General features: G+C 43.1%; 1 protein-coding gene across 3 annotated transcripts in view; it reads right to left on the reverse strand.

Moving 5' to 3' along the window:
* HMOX2 (heme oxygenase 2) overlaps positions 1-15,612 on the reverse strand; it is a 31,383-nt gene that overhangs the window by 11,925 nt on the left and 3,846 nt on the right. Inside the window, exon 1 of one of the 3 annotated variants that reach the window (XM_038540533.1) lies at positions 4,874-5,069. The exons of 1 other annotated variant lie outside the window; for it this stretch is intronic. The gene's annotated coding sequence lies outside the window, so the exon portion shown is untranslated. Of the gene's footprint in view, positions 1-4,787; positions 5,070-15,612 lie in introns of those variants that run through there. One more of the 3 variants, XM_038540535.1, reaches the window with a different exon arrangement.

Genomic DNA, 15,612 nt, shown 5'->3' on the forward strand with positions numbered 1-15,612 from the left:
AACTTCCCCTGCCTCCCCACCCCGGGAGACTGCTCCTCACCCATGTAGCTGTGATGGCAGGCAGTCCATGGGGCTCTATTACTTTTTATAGCCAGCACTAGAAGGAATGAAGACTCCAGTTTCTTTTGTCTGAAGGTCTACTTCTGGTCATTGGTGCAGCTTCCTTCCCACGGCCCAGGGGTGTGTACCTACGTGTTCCACTCTTTGGGTTCAATAACTGTATACATCTTTGTCTATGATCTCACCTTGCCCACTTTTATTGCAACATTTAAGAGGGTCACAGTTCAAAAATAATGTATTACCTCTCGCAGAAACTATGGGCATTATGTGCCCCACAAATGTTTTTAGATAAACACAAAATACAAGAATCCCAGACTCTCTATCCTGGATTATAGCATCTCTTCCTTCTCTATATGCCCTAAAGGCCTTTCATGTTTAAGTGAGAAAATATCTTTTTCTGTTTACCAATACCATAATCAGGCCAAGTCAATTCTTAATGTTGCCACACAGTCCTATCAGGCCTCAGCAGATATATATAAGTGGGTTGTTTACCTAAAAATTCTTTTCTGAATACATGTCTACCTAAAAATAAATTCTAACAACCTAGTTATAAACCCTATATATGATCTGGGAACAAAGAACCCTAGAGCTACTATAGAGGGAAGAAACTGGGAGCAGGAAGGTACAGATCTTGAGCCTCCAAATCTCTCTCTACATTTTTCACCTGTAGGAATGAATATCTGCCCAGCGTTCCATTCCACAACACTAGGAGGATCAAATAAGATAACGATGTGAAAACACTTAATAAAAAATGTTAAATTCTACAAACGCTACAAAAGGAATTGAGAATGAACCCAGTTCATTCAACTAGCTAGTTTACTAGCTAGTCTGCCCCAAAAGATACCCCAGGTGAGCTTTTCAAACCTTACTAGGACACCAGGAAACTCTCAACAGGAGGGAGAAGCCCTGTTTCCGGATGTGGTGTGGAGAAGAATTTGTTCTCCTTGGCACGGTTTACAATCCAGCATTGACAAGGGCAAACCCCACACCAAGGGCCAGTTTTGTGTGTCATTCAGTGAATCAATGTGCAGAAGAAGTGCCATATTTGTCTTAAGTAAACAGTCACTTGACTGGCCCTGCTCGGCTCCCAGACCTCAGGGAGGCTGGAAGGTAGATGGGGGCAGGGGAGTGACGCTTATGGACCTGTCGGTTTACTGGGACCAATTCTGGGCTCCTGCTAACTGTTGATTATTGCTATAGACTCACCTCACCTTTGGGAATGGAAAGGCAGCTGGGCCTTACACAAAGAATATGGTCTTTAGAACTATAAAAATTTGGGTTTGAGATCTGGACTCCCAATGCTGAGTAGCTACATCGCTGTAGATAAGTCATAACTCCCTAAAGGCTGAATCTCCTCATCCATAAATAGGGTAACTCCCTTTGACCCACATTTTTAAATAGGCTCTAAGGACTAAATGAGCTAATGTGCATATAGTGTTTGATGAAATGTAAGGCTGCCTCAAATGTTGATGATCTCTTACTGAGGAAGTTGTTGAAGAAAATGTGCAGCTGAGTGATTATGAAACCCTGAGGAAGATGACAAAATCCAGTGAACCCACAGATAATTATGAGCAGGTCATACCTGAGGACTTCTGAGTTGGCCCTAATCCTCTGGCAGTGCCAGGAAATGGGAATACCTGTTCTTTCCAAGAAGAGACATGTGACCACTGCAGCTAGAAAATCCTCACTGCAGATGCTAGATGATCCTGGCTGAGCCAGATGCTGGGAGTAGTGGGTGGGGTTGAATCAGCCCTAACCCAACAAGGCACCTGATGAGAGAGGCCTCCCAAAACTCTGATGAAACCACATTATCTAGGTCAACAGCTTCTGAGTTTATACAAGAAATGGCCTGAGGTCTCCTCTGAACTCTGCTACTACCACTCCTCAGGAAATCTTACACACAAATTTCATCCTTTTCATTTTAATAACTGGGTGAATTCAATCCCATAGTTCATTGACTGGATAACTATTAACCTCTTGATAAAGAGCAAGTTTCAGACAAGGAATCCTGGAAAAGTAGAGACACCAGGGACACAAAACTATTGCATCAGATTTACTAAGCACACATTTGCACATCTGGACAATAAGCAACCAGAAAGCAAAACAACCACTAACTAGTCCAAAGGCACTAGCTTCTTAGTAACCTCAAAAACTGACCACTCAGGAAGTCCAAGACTTCTCTGGCGGGCTTTCTTTTTTTACTGGGGCTTGGCGTGTGCTCATCTCTAGCATGTTTAAATACAAATGAGCAAGCATTCAGAGTAGACATTGGGGATGAAACCTGAAAAGAGCTCAGAGTAGGGATGCCTGGGTGGCTCAGTGGTTGAGCACCTGTCTTCAGCTCAGGGCATAATCCCAGGATCCCTGGATTGAATTCCAGATCAGGCTACCTGCGGGGAGCCTGCTTCTCCCTCTGCCTGTGTCTCTGCCTCTCTCTGTGTCTCTCATAAATAAATAAATAAACATTTAAAAATTTTTTTTAAAAAAAGAGCTTGGAGTAGGGGCCAGGAGCCTACTGTTGCTGCTGCTGAAGACCTGGTAAAGGGACTTCCTACTATGAACATAAAGACTCCTGTTCCCTGAATGTCACTCCACCTCATATGAGAGGACCATGTCTTAGGGCTGAGAAGATGAAGACTCTTTCCCATGAGAAGTACCCGGGGCCAGAGCTGAAGCCCTGACTGAATTCTAAAACGGGTAAGACCACATTTTATAAGAATACCTCTGCCTGGGGGATCCCTGGGTGGCACAGCGGTTTGGCGCCTGCCTTTGGCCCAGGGCGCGATCCTGGAGACCCAGGATCGAATCCCATGTCGGGCTCCCAGTGCATGGAGCCTGCTTCTCCCTCTGCCTATGTCTCTGCCTCTCTCTCTTTCTCTCTCTCTCTCTGCGTGACTATCATAAATAAATAAAAATAAAAATAAAAAAACAATTAAGAAAAAAAAAAAGAATACCTCTGCCTGTGTCTCTGCCTCTTTCTCTAAGTCTCTCATGAATAAATAAAATCTTAAAAAACAACAACAACGTGTACTGTTTAAAAAAATAAATAAATAGGGATCCCTGGTGGTGCAGCAGTTTAGCGCCTGCCTTTGGCCCAGGGCACAATCCTGGAGACCCAGGATCGAGTCCCACGTCGGGCTCCCGGTGCATGGAGCCTGCTTCTCGCTCTGCCTATGTCTCTGCCTCTCTCTCTCTCTCTCTCTCTGTGACTATCATAAATAAATAAATAAATAAATAAATAAATAAATAAATAAATAAATAAATAAATAAATAAATAAATAAATAAATAAATAAAAATAAAGCCTAGGGGCAGCCAGGGTGACTCAGCAGTTTAGCACCTCCTTCAGCCCAGGGGGTGATCCTGGAGACCCAGGATCGAGTCCCACGTCGGGTTCCCTACATGAAGCCTGCTTCTCCCTCTCCCTGTGTCTCTGCCTCTCTCTCTCTCATGAATAAATAAAATATTTATAAATAAATAAATAAATAAATAAATAAATAAATAAATAAAGCAAGCCTAGACATCAGACATCCCACAAGGGCTGTTTTTTTTTGTTGTTTTTTTTTTTTTTAAGGGCTGGTTTTAACAGAAGAAATGCTGATTCACCAAGGGTCATCCCTAGGTACCATCAAGTAAAAATTATTCCAACTTTGGAACAATCTCGAAAACATGTGTCCTGTGGCTTCAGTACAGTCATCATTATCCCTTTCACTCAGGTGCAACAGTTGTCACATGTGTCTTCAGCATCTCTCATAGATGATGACTTTGAATAGCATTTGGGGGGTGGAGGGAGAGTGGCTGGCTGATTAGGATGCTCCTGCTGAATTTTCACTTTGGAAAATGGAGTGCTATCGGCTCCCAGGTGCTTTCCTCTCTACAAAGAGACTCAAAAGAGCCTCAGCAGCACCTCTGCAAGAACAGAAGGTCCTCAAGTTCACCGTGGGAGTGTGGTACAGAGGAAGAGCGCCAGACTGAAGTCTATAGACCTGGGCACACCAGGCTAAGTCACTTTCAAGCAGGGTCCCATTGACTGTGAAGAAATGAAGATTGATAGATTTAAGTAATATGGCCAAGGTCACTTAGAAAGTTAAAAATGGAGCTGGGGGGCAGCCCAGGTGTCTCAGTGGTTTAGCGCCTGCCTTCGGCCCAGGGAGTGATCCTGGAGTCCGGGGATCCCACGTTAGGCTCCCTGCATGGAGCCTGCTTCTCCCTCTGCCTGTGTCTCTGCCTCTCTCTCTGTGTCTCTCATGAATAAATAAATAAAATTAAAAAAGAAAAAGGAGGGATCCCTGGGTGGCGCAGCGGTTTGGCGCCTGCCTTTGGCCTAGGGCGTGATCCTGGAGACCCAGGATCGATTCCCACGTCGGGCTCCCAGTGCATGGAGCCTGCTTCTCTCTGCCTGTGTCTCTGCCTCTCTTTCTCTCTCTGTGACTATCATAAATAAATAAAAAAAAAAATTAAAAAAAAATAAATAAATAAAATAATAAAAAAAAAAAAAAAGAAAAAGGAGCTGGGATCAAACCGAAGTCCTTCCTGAATTCAAGCTCATTCCTCCTATCCCAGTTAACAGGCATGTGAAATTAGTATGATGACACCACCGACTACTAGCAAAACGGAAAATGAGGCTATACTACAATGCATTTACTTGTGCAGTGAAAGGGTTTTCTAAACCACTGAGTGCTATTTGTTTTTGTTGTTGTTGTTGTTGTTGTTTTGTATGAAAAGTTACCTCAGTCCTATGATTTCTGAGAAGTAAATGCTCAGGCTCCCATTTGAAACTTCAGAAGCTGCTGCTGCCCATCTCACAACACTCACCTTCGCTTGCTCAGATTACAGATTACACGGCAACCAGGAAGATTGTCCCCTGGTGAGCCCTGCTTTTGTTGACTAGCAGGGCAAACCAAGACTGGAGACAGCTGGTTCCAGAGGGGAGGATGGCATCTCCACCACTTGGTGCATGAAGGGAAGCAGCCAGACCTGCCAGGCTTTGGTGAACAATGAAGCCAGAGACTTGCAGCATCCCTACACCAATGAGAGGTCACAATAGGATCTGCACATCTCTATGGCACCTAGTGTCATAGTAACTAGAGAGAACTAGAAGATCTGGTTTCGAATCTAAAAGTATGCTCTCCATGTGCTGAGTGTTTAAAATCTATTTTGTCCTGGGGCACCAGGGTGGCTCAGTCAGGCATATAACTCTTAGTTTCAGCTCATGGGTCATGGGATTGAGCCCCACGTCAGGCTCTACCCTCGGGGGTGGGGAGTCTGCTTGGAGATTCTTTCCCTCTGCCCCTCCCCACCTCTCTCTCATAAATAAATCTTTTTAAAAATATATATTCAGGGACGCCTGGGTAGCTCAGCAGTTGAGCGTCTGCCTTTGGCCCAGGGCGTGATCCCAGAGTGCCAGGATCGAGTCCCACATTAGGCTTCCTGCATGGATCCCTCTTCTCCCTCTGCCTATGTCTCTGCCCCCCCACCCCCCGTGTGTGTCTCTCATGAATAAATCAAATCTTAAAATATATTTTTTTTTCAGTCCCATCTTTGTCTACTAAAAATATGTTTACTTGGGAACAGTAGTGCAATGGATAGGAAGTATGTCAACATAAACTTCATGTAAGATTAGGAACTCCAGGGCAGCCCCGGTGGCGCAGCGGTTTAGCGCCGCCTGCAGCCTGGGGTGTGATCCTGGAGATCCAGGATCGAGTCCCACATCAGGCTCCTTGCATGGAGCCTGCTTCTCCCTCTGCCTGTGTCTCTGTCTCTGTCTCTCTCTCTCTCATGAATAAATAAATAAAATCTTAAAAAAAAAAAAAAAAAAGATTAGGAACTCCACAGGCCAAGGTATTGGTCAATCTAATGAGGCTCCTGTATCTCACTTTGGACCTGTAAGGGATCTTAACACATTCCCACAGGCCTACAGTTAGGTATTATTCCCAGGCCTTTTCACAATGAAAATGGGGGAAGGGGTGGGTGGGTGGAGTGGAAGCAAGGAAACAAGCCCAGACTCAGAATTGTTAACTCCAAAAGGCTGGCTCCATCCTACAAAATCAGCAAGGACAAGCAACAGCAGCTACTGGGACTTGCTCAGAGTAAGGAGTTTAGCTTTCCCAGAGGGTCCTGCCTCCACTGGTAGAGGGGTCAGGGGCACAGAGCAGTCAGCCTGCTGCTGCCCACTCTGGCTCCTTATGCTAGTGGAAGGGCAACACAGCTCCTTGGAATGCAGCTGTTTTCCTCCCTCAGTATATCTGGCCTGATTTGTACATTAATGCCGAAGTCCCATAGAAGTAGCCAGGGAGGGCAGCCCGGGTGGCTCAGTGGTTTAGCGCCACCTTCAGGCCAGGGTGTGATCCTGGAGACCCGGGATCGAGTCCCACATCGGGCTCCCTGCATGGAGCCTGCTTCTCCCTCTGCCTGTGTCTCTACCTCTCTCTCTCTCTCTCTCTGTGTGTGTGTGTGTCTCATGAATAAATTAAAAATTAAAAAAAAAAAAGAAGTAGCCAGGGACCAGAGTATAAAGAAAATATATCATAATAAAGAAAATATACCGTAAGCAGTGTGAAATTACCAGCAGTTGGTTGTAACAGCAGCACTCTCCTTTTGTCTAAAAAGTCTCTCATTAAGAGCCCTGATTTACAGGGATCATCTTTAAAAAACAAAACATTCATGAACATTACCATAACAAATTACTTCAAACACCCCTCAAAACCACTCTTAAAAGTCAGAAAGATCAAAGTGATACAGTGATTACTGAGCAAAATGCCCTCGAACTCGAACTCTTTCTAGATATTTCGGCTCTTCAAGGAAGCCTTCTAGCATGGAGGGAAGAGGTAACAGATTGTCACACCCTACTCGACATGATCTGTGAAATTTTTACAACCAATGTGGTTTACTTTCCTCACCAGTATGAAATTCCCAGAATACAAATTCCCCATACAACATCATGGCAGAACCTCCATGTCTATATAAATGCCATATGTGCCTATTAATCCTTTAATTTTTATTCAAGTATAGTTGAGGTACAATATTATATTCGTTTCAGGTATACAGGGATTTGACATCTACATACATTGCAAAATGATCTAAGTGAAGTCTAGTTACCACCAGTCACCACACAAACTTATTGCAATGTTACTGACTATAATCCCTAAGCTGTACTTTTCTTTCACACTGTTCATCACACCTTTATCATATATCCTTTACAGAGATTTCTCAGAAAAAAATGAATTTCCACCAAAAAACAGAAGGGGCTGTTACTAGATGGGGCAACGTGGCATTGTCCACAGATGACAATGAAAGGGGTCACAGTACTTTCCTGGGAATAGGACTGATCTGTATTATTTGGATCACTAGGAGGCAAAACCTTTAAAGCTTAAAGCTCAGTACGGAAGGAAGCCAGGCAGAGGTAAAGCCCCTGACAGTACTGACTTTATGGAATGGAACAAAAAAAACTGGAAGAAATCTAATGATTGTTTATCAGTCTGGTGTGTGACCGACAAACAGACTAACACTCAAGAGAACTAACTTCTATTACCAGGCCTGCACTGGCTATCTGTATTATAGGACTTTCCAGGAACTCCAATATCTTCATTTTATAAAACCAGAGATGGGCACCTGGGTGGCTCAGTCGGTTAAGCATCTGCCTTTGGCTCTGCTCATAGTCCTAGGGTCCTTGGAAAGAGCCCTGCATTGGGCTACCTACTCAACTGGGAATTTGCTTCTCTCTCTCTGCCTCCCCTCCCCCAATTGTGCTCTCTCTCAAATAAATAAATAAAATTTAAAAATAAAATGGGAGGTATTTCTCAGTAAGCTGCAGGGAGAATGGTATTTAATATGAGGCAGAACAAGAAAAGCTGTGGGCTCCCCCCAACCTGTTTTAGGCCAGAGCAGCTTCCAATTCCTTGCTACTCTTTCTTCAAAAATGGGGTTGTGCTACTTCTAAAAATAAGGTATAGAAAACAATGAGCTTGATGATCCTGGAGCCCTGATATTACATTAAGAGTTACCTAAGGAAAAAAAAAAAAAAAAAGAGTTACCTAAGCAAACCTTTTATGATCTATTATAGTACCTATATTCCATTACAGTACTTATTTATATTCCAGATTACTGCTCATTTATCTTTCTCTCCTGCTGCCCCAACACAGGACACCCAATCAGGGTTTGCTGAGTCAATGAATGATTTTCAGAATTTGAGGTATTCTCAAAATCAAGGTATTCTCAAACAGCAGATGACAAAGACAGTTAAAAATGAATCCCAGAGGGGTACCTGGCTGGCTCAGTCAGTAGAGCATGTGACTCTTGATCTCAGGGTTGTGAGTTCAAGCCATACGTTGGGGGTGAAGACTACTTAAAAAAAAAAAAAAAAAAAGAATCCGAGAAATAAAAATGGCTGGCTAGTGAGTAAGCATTTTTACTGCAGAAATTTCTACTGATAAGGGTGAGGAATGAGAATGTCGGAGGACCAAGTATGTGAGGCTTTGTGCTCAAATAACAGTTTAATCTTTGAAGGAGAAATGCTACATTACATTGTTTTTTTTTTTTTTTTAATTTATTTATGATAGTCACAGAGAGAGAGAGAGAGGCAGAGACACAGGCAGAGGGAGAAGCAGGCTCCATGCACCGGGAGTCCGACGTGGGACTCGATACCGGGTCTCCAGGATCACGCCCTGGGCCAAAGGCAGGCGCTAATCCACTGCGCCACCCAGGGATCCCCATTACATTGGTTTTAAACTGGCTTTCTTACATGCCACAGATAGAGCTACTGAGAACACATCTTTTAGATTTTGTTTTAAGCACTGTGAAAGCCTGACTGGGAGCAGAACGCTGCCTTATGGCATCCCCCCACCTTTTCTTTTTAAAGAACTGGATTGGTTCTGCAAAAAAAAAAAAAAAAAAAAAAAAGAACTGGACTGGACTGGCAAAATTTTAAGTCAATGTAACAAATGCTTGCCAGCACTCTTTTACCCCAGGCAAGCACAAACCACCTGACACTTCCTGATGTCTATCTCTGTAAAAACCCTTTATTCCTCTAGTTGGCTTTGGAGAGAAGGGATACACAGCAGCATTCTCATGTTTGCTACTCTAGGGAAGGGGTCAACCCAAAGAAAGAACAGCTATAGAGTCTAACAAGCCTACATCCTGTCTCTAAGAACATTTTGGAGGAAATACACCAAGGAATAAGGTTATCATTACTGCCAGGGGAAAAAGCAAAATACTACAGTGATCACAACTTACTAAAGGAAAACAAACTAACAACAGTTGGCCACTGTAAAACTAAATAACTTCCTCTTCCATGAGGCAGCCCCCACAGACTACATGAATTAAAAATACATGAAGTGGGTGCCTATAATTCCCAAGAATTCCAAAGAACTGGACAAATATTACTGTCTCTATTAATCATTATCAAGAAGAAATTCAAATAGCCCAGAACATCTACTGTTACCTAAGGACATGATTAAGCAATAATGAACTAATAACTTTGTGGGAAAAGAAGGTAGACAAAAAGAGGGTAAATATTCAACAGCTAAGAAAGGCAGGGGACCATGTGCTCCAGGGCTGAGAGGCATCTCAATCTTTTCTTTTTTTAAAAGACTTAATTTTTATTTATTTGAGAGAGAAAGAGAGTGTGCACATGTATACAAGGAGGGGGGGATCCCAAGCAGACTCTGCACTGAGCCCAGAGCCCCATGCAGGGCTCGATCCCATGATCCTGAGATCATGACCCATGCTGAAATTAAGTCTGACACTCAACCAACTGAGCCACCCAGGCGCCCCTCAACCCTTTTTCTAAACCAAACCCTACACAAAAGACCAATACATAAAGGAAATACAGTGAGTAGTCTCCACAGTTGGAATGGTGGCAGGGTACACCTGGCTGCTCAGTCAGTAGAGCATATGACTCTTGAGTTCAAGACCCATGGTGGGTGTAGAGCTTACTTAATTTAAAAATAAATAAATAAAAGATAAAACCAGGCCAAGTATTCAGGAGCTCAGCTCCTCTAGCATCCTTAGGAACTCTTGAGCTCAGCCTAGTTTGCTGGCTGTGGTCTAGGGAAGCTAGGTCATTTGCTTTGAAACAGATGGCTTCCATTTCCTGCTACATGTGCTAAGTGACAGTGACTCTAGGACAGTATCTTACTTAGGTTTGTGTGTCCAAGCAACAAAAAGAAGCTGGTCCTGGATTAGCCACTGTTCCTGGACCTGCCCAGGGCTTTCTCGCTGCTGCACCAGAGCTCCCTTTACTGTTTCACACCTTGTTTCCAATAGTCCAGTAGCTTCCTGAAAACATCCTGACCTTCCAAAAAGCCTGTGGTTTCTGTGTCTTCAATTCATCCCATCCCTAATACTCTTAGCTCTAACTCTGTATTTACTACCCTTGATTTTAAGATTTCTGAGGACAGGCTTGGATCCTCAACCACACTAGTTAAGGGAGGGTGCTTTAGCTGCCCTGTTCCTAGGAACCAGATTAGATCATGACTTTTCTGGGAATGCAATGTCCTCTGCAATGAGCACTCACGTATGTCCCATGACAGTATTTGGTAAAAGGCTATTTGTTTACAATGGAATTCTATGGTTTGTCTCTAAACTTCCACCGAAGTACTTCCTCAGCTGAAGACAGAAATTCAGAGACATACACTTCTGAAGATGGGCAGGAAGGGTATTTGCCAGAATAATCATTAACCTTTTTTTGGTTGCAAATCCCTTTGAGAATCAGATGACAGCTTTAGACTTTCCCCCCAGGACAATTACAAATGATGCCAATGACATTCCAGAGCAACCGGAGGCCCCTAAAATTTGCCCATGGACCCAGAGTTCAAGTTAAGAATCCCTATTCTAGCATTCTCTTTATGAGAGACATTCTCATTATAATATGTTTTCAAGTGAGACTCTCAGTACTCATTAAAGAGAAGTCTCCCATTTCTTTGGTTGCCTTCTTTTCTCTTCTTTTACCTAACCCCAATGGGTTCAGTTCAAGTTCTTCAGTCTTTTCTCTCACCTCTTCAACTTCCCTCATCTCCCAAAACACTGGAACAACAATCATAAACCATATAAAGCAATTTTACTCTTTCAGGTTTCCCCAAGGTGATAGCCAACTCCATGTGAACAAGGACTGTGCTGGGTTTGTTGTTTTGCAAACCCCCTCAGTGGCAATACTTCGCACACCACAGAGGGAATACATACTGCCCAACAGGCAGACATCACTGCTCCTTTGTCCTTCTATCTTTAGGCATTTGCATTTGAACTTTAACTTTAAAACTGGACATATGCCCTAGGAAAGCCAAATGCAAAAGCAAGAAAGAATAACCTACAGCAGTTTGTCATCCCACGTTTCTTGTCTTGGGTCCTCTAGACGACTTTGTAAACACAAAGAGCAGGACAAACATGACACTGAATACATACACTTGGAAATTTTTCTGAAGTTGTCAAAAAAAAAAAAAAGTATGGTACAAGAACGGAGTGTTTTAAAAGTTATCTTCTATCTAACCACAGAAGGCTCAGTGGTTGAGTGTGTGCCTTTGGCTCAGTTTGTAATCCCAGGAGTCCCACATCAGGCTCTCCACAGGGAGTCTGCTTCTCCCTCTGCCTATGTCTCTGCCTCTCTGTGTGTGTTTCTCATGAATGAATAAATAAATAAAATCTTTTTAAAAAAAGGGTATTTTCTAGGTGGTGCCTGGTTGGGTCACTCAGTGGAGCATGCAACCACTGATCTCGGGGTTATGAGTTTGAACCTCACACTAGGTGTAGAGATTACTTAAAAAAAAAAAAATCTAAAAAAAGCTTTTCTAATTAGCAGGGTAACTGCTATTACTAAACAAAGAGAAGGCCTGACTCTCCCCTTGCCTTCCTATAGAAGGCCAAGGGAGTGAACATCAACACTTCACTACATCTGCCTTTAAATACTACCTAGACTCTCCCAATCCAGTTTTGCTCAGTTCCCTTTACCTGCCTGCCCTCCTCCAGAATGGCCTGGAGATAATCCAGGTGACAACAGTTCCTCTGTAGCAGTGTGAAATGGTCTTGCCAGAGAGAAGAGCAGATCCAGTAACTAAGGAAGAGGATGGCTATACTTGGGCACGTGACATACCATATAGCATTATCAACAAGCATTAATAATGCTCATGGGGGGATCCCTGGGTGGTGCAGCGGTTTAGCGCCTGCCTTTGGCCCAGGGCGCGATCCTGGAGACCCAGGATCAAATCCCACGTCGGGCTCCCGGTGCATGGAGCCTGCTTCTCCCTCTGCCTGTCTCTGCCTCTCTCTCTCTCTCTCTCTCTGACTATCATAAGTAAATAATTAAATAATTTAAAAAAATAATAATGCTCATGGGCTCTATGACTACAAAGAGGCCTAAGACCTTGTTTTGGACTTAAGAGCCTCTCAAGACAGTGAGAAATTTAAATAATAATAATAATAAACAACACAAGAATGTACCACAGTATAAAAACTAATTGTGTAGGGTATCCTGGGTGGCTCAGCAGTTTAGCGCTGCCTTTGGCCTGGGGCATGATCCTGGAGACCCAGGATTGAGTCCAGCATCGGGCTCCCTGCATGGAGCCTGCTTCTCCCTCTGCCTGTGTCTCTGCCTCTCTCTCTCTCTCTCTCTCTGTGTCTTTCATGAATAAATAAATAAAATATTTTTAAAAAAGATTAATTGTGTAGTACAGGCAACAGTGCTAAATACTGAGCCTTCTGTTCCACATTTTCCAGGACAGCTTTTTTTTTTAAGATTTTATTTTTTTATTCATGAGACAGAGAGAGAGAGAGAGAGAGAGAGAGAGAGAGGCAGAGGGAGAAGCAGGCTCTCTGCAAGGAGCCGGATGTGGGGACTTGATTCAGGATCCCGAGATCACGCCCTGAGCTGAAGGCAGACACTCAACCGTTCAGCCATCCAGGTGTCCCATCCAGAACAGTTTTGATTCAAATCAAATATCCTATCCCATCAATTCCTTTAGTACACCTATATGCTCACAGACTATGTGCCCCAGTGTTTGGCATAAAATATATGACCATCATAGCAACTCAGGAGGAAGGCCAAGCAATTAGGTTAGCTAATAGCGTGATGGCAGATTGTTTAAATCACCCTAGTGCCTTCCCACAACTCTCAGGTAATTGTGGTATTTTTTTTTTAATTTTTATTTATTTGTGATAGTCACAGAGAGAGAGAGAGAATGAGGCAGAGACACAGGCAGAGGGAGAAGCAGGCTCCATGCACCGGGAGCCCGACGTGGGATTCGATCCTGGGTCTCCAGGATGGCGCCCTCGGCCAAAGGCAGGCGCCAAACCGCTGTGCCACCCAGGGATCCCTAATTGTGGTATTGAATGCAAAACAAAACAGTGAAACTTGAGTCTTCTGAAACTAAGGGAGCTCATCAGAAGAAAGACAAGAGGCTGGGAGTATTTAGAAAAAGTCAGGCAGGCAGGGTGCAAGATACCTGTCTCTGTTATTCCATTCTTCTCCAAACCCCTTTTAAAGTTACTGAGGACTATGACAATAATTAGGCCTATGATACTCCTGGGAAAGAAACAAATCTACTCATGTGACAAAAAATAATTTTTTCCCCTAAGCAGAGAGAAGAGACCATATACTTGCTCGACCTCTGGTGTATAAGCTGACAGCAGCCATTGCCATGCAACAATTACCCCTTTCTTTCCCCCTCAGCTGTCCACTTCCTCATTTCCTCCTCTTGCCAGTCCACTCCCACTTCGATCCAGCCTGTGTTTTAGACAGGGGGCCCTAAACAAGAATCGCATGGGAAACTTTAAAACCATAGATTCCCTGGCCCAATCCCAAACTTATCCAAATAGAAAGGTTTGAAAACCCCTCAGATCTATAAAACAGCTTGAAGGCACTAAAGGTATTTTAAGGTGCTAACCTTAATTTTAATTTAATTTAAATTAATTTAATTTAATTTTTATTTCTTATTTTAATTTCTTAACCTCATTAAGTATTAACCCCATTTTTCAGACAAAGAAACTGCAGCTCAAAGGGAATAAATGTTTTCCTCACAGTCAAAAATATACCATCAAAACTTCCTTGTTTGGGAGAAAAAACCCTTTATTTTTCAGTCTAATATAAATGAGTACGTATTTGAATATATACACGAACATGTAAAACAAAACTGTCTAATAGCTCTGGGTAAAAAAAAAAAACTGACTAGTCAGCTTAACCTTGTACTTAATTCAGTCACCTTTTTATAAAGTAAACTTTATACCCAACATGAGCCTGGAACTATGACTGCCCAAGATCAAGAGCTGCATGTTCTACCAACTGAGCCAGCCAGAAGCTCCAACAATCAACCACTCTGAAGCACAAAGTCAGTCTATCTGCAGACTTTCACTGAGTGAGATATTCAAGCACACACTTAAAGAATCCTCCGTAACATCCCATCATTGAACAGCAAGAATACACGCACTCTGATGTAATTCCTATTCCATAAATGGAAGTCGGCCCATGGATTACTACTACGGTTTTTCCTTAAAGAAATCTATCACAGGGACACCTGGGTGGCTCAGTGGTTGAGCATCTGCCTTTGGCTCAGGGCATGATCCTGGAGTCCCGGGATCGAGTCCCACATCGGGCTCCCAGCATGGAGCCTGCTCCTCCCTAGGCCTGTGTCTCTGCCTCTCTCTCTGTGTCTCTTATGAATAAATAAATAAAATCTTTTAAAAAAAGCAAGCAAGAAAGAAATCTATCACAAAGAAAAATGTATGTTTGCTAAAAGCCTTTGAAAATTACATCAAATAGAAAAAAAACACCTGTTCACTGATAAGAGCCTTATGAATTTAACTGCTGTTTTGAAATGCCTAGTTAAGAGTTCAGAATACTGCCTTGTGAGGTCTGAATACAGATGTGTTGACATGACAACCCAAAAGGAATTCCTGGCTCTATTTCAGTCTGCCATGATTGCAATTTAGATGTGGTTCTTTGATGGGCTGTTTGTAAATGGATTCCTTTCACAATAGCTATACACCTTTAAATTATCTGTAGTGAGCTCCAATAACCAATGTTACTTTCTTAAGATTTATTTATTTATTCATGAGAAAGAGAGAGAGAGAAGCAGAGACACAGGCAGAGGGAGAAGCAGGCTCCATGCTGGGAGCCCCATGCGGAACTTGATCCCAGGACCCGAGGATCGGCCCTGGGTCAAATGCAGGCGCTAAACCGCTGAGCCACCCAGGGATCCCCAACCAATGTTACTCTTTGTTTTTTTTTTGTTTTTTTTTTTTTTTTCAAATTTTTATTTATTTATGATAGTCACAGAGAGAGAGAGAGAGAGAGAGAGGCGCAGAGAGAGAAGCAGGCTCCATGCACCGGGAGCCCGATGTGGGATTCGATCCCAGGTCTCCAGGATCGTGCCCTGGGCCAAAGGCAGGCACCAAACCGCTGTGCCACCCAGGGGTCCCCAACCAATGTTACTCTTAAAAGACAATGGTCATTCAGAAAAGATTTCTTGCAATATGTATAAGTGTAACTGCACATTCATAAATATATGCAATGTTCCTAGATCAGGCCATCAGTTATGAGCTGCTGTACTTTAGTATTTTGTGTCAAATTT

This window comes from Canis lupus, chromosome 6 (assembly GCF_011100685.1).
Source record: "Canis lupus familiaris isolate Mischka breed German Shepherd chromosome 6, alternate assembly UU_Cfam_GSD_1.0, whole genome shotgun sequence".
Lineage (NCBI taxonomy): Eukaryota > Metazoa > Chordata > Mammalia > Carnivora > Canidae > Canis > Canis lupus.